This window comes from Tachyglossus aculeatus, chromosome 6 (assembly GCF_015852505.1).
Source record: "Tachyglossus aculeatus isolate mTacAcu1 chromosome 6, mTacAcu1.pri, whole genome shotgun sequence".
Lineage (NCBI taxonomy): Eukaryota > Metazoa > Chordata > Mammalia > Monotremata > Tachyglossidae > Tachyglossus > Tachyglossus aculeatus.
In genome coordinates, this window is record NC_052071.1 from 18,240,002 (window position 1) to 18,241,432 (window position 1,431).

A 1,431-nucleotide genomic window follows, 5' to 3' on the forward strand; every position below is an offset into this window, starting at 1 on the left:
TTTTGCATTGTATGTAATAATAGAAGTGCTTGCAGCTGTAATTTAGTACAGTTGGGAGCTGGCACAATGCTGGCTCCCATCAGAGCGGTTAAAACAAATGAGCATTATGAGAGAGCTGAGTACTTTTATGTTCTTTTCATGAGCTTGCTTCACAAATAGCCTGAGTGACACCTAATCTTTACACAACTTTCCTCACTGCGCTCATTAGTATTAGCTCCTTGTGGGCAGGGGACCTCTACTGTCTTGGTCAAATTGTACTCTCCCAAGCGCTTAGTGTAGTGCTCTGCACACAGTAAGAGCTCAGTGACTATACTACCATCCTTGGTGTCATCCTCGACTCCGCTCTGTCTTTCACCCCTCACATCCAATCCGTCACCTAAACCTGCCGGTCTCACCTCCGCGACATTGCCAAGATCCGCCCTTTCCTCTCCATCCAAACCGCTACCCTGCTCGTTCAATCTCTCATCCTATCCCGACTGGATTACTGCATCAGCCTCCTCTCCGATCTCCCATCCTCCTGTCTCTTCCCACATCAATCCATACTTCACACTGCTGCCCGGATCGTCTTTGTGCAGAAACGCTCTGGGCATGTTACTCCCCTCCTCAAAAATCTCCAGTGGCTACCAATGAACCTACGCATCAGGCAAAATCTCCTCACTCTCGGCTTCAAGGCTGTCCATCACCTCACCCCCTCCTACCTCACCTCTCTTCTTTCCTTCTACAGTCCAGCCCGCACCCTCCACTCCTCTGCCGCTAATCTCCTCACCGTGCCTCGTTCTCGCCTGTCCCGCCGACGACCCCCAGCCCACGTCCTCCCCCTGGCCTGGAATGCCCTCCCTTGGCACATCCGCCAAGCTAGCTCCTCTCCTCCCTTCAAAGCCCTACTGAGAGCTCACCTCCTCCAGGAGGCCTTCCCAGACTGAGCCCCCTCCTTCCTCTCCCCCTCCACCCCCTCCCTATCCCCCCGCCCTACCTCCTTCCCCTCCCCACAGCACCTGTATATATGTATATATGTTTGTATGTATTTATTACTCTATTTTACTTGTACATATTTATTCTATTTATTTTATTTTGTTAATATGTTTTGTTTTGTTGTCTGTCTCCCGCTTCTAGACTGTGAGCCCGCTGTTAGGTATGGACCGTCTCTATATGTTGCCAACTTGTATTTCCCAAGCATTTAGTACAGTGCTCTGCACACAGTAAGCACTCAATAAATACGATTGAATGAATGAATGAATTATTGAGCTCCTATTGAGTACAGAGCATGTGGCTGAAATGTACTTTCCAAGCATTTAGTACAGTGCTCTGCACACAGTAAGCGCTCAATAAATACGATGGAATGAATGATACTAACACGAGAAGCAATAAGGTCTAGGGGAAAGAACAGGGGCCCGGGTGTCTGAGAATCTGGGTTCTGTTCCCAAATCCACC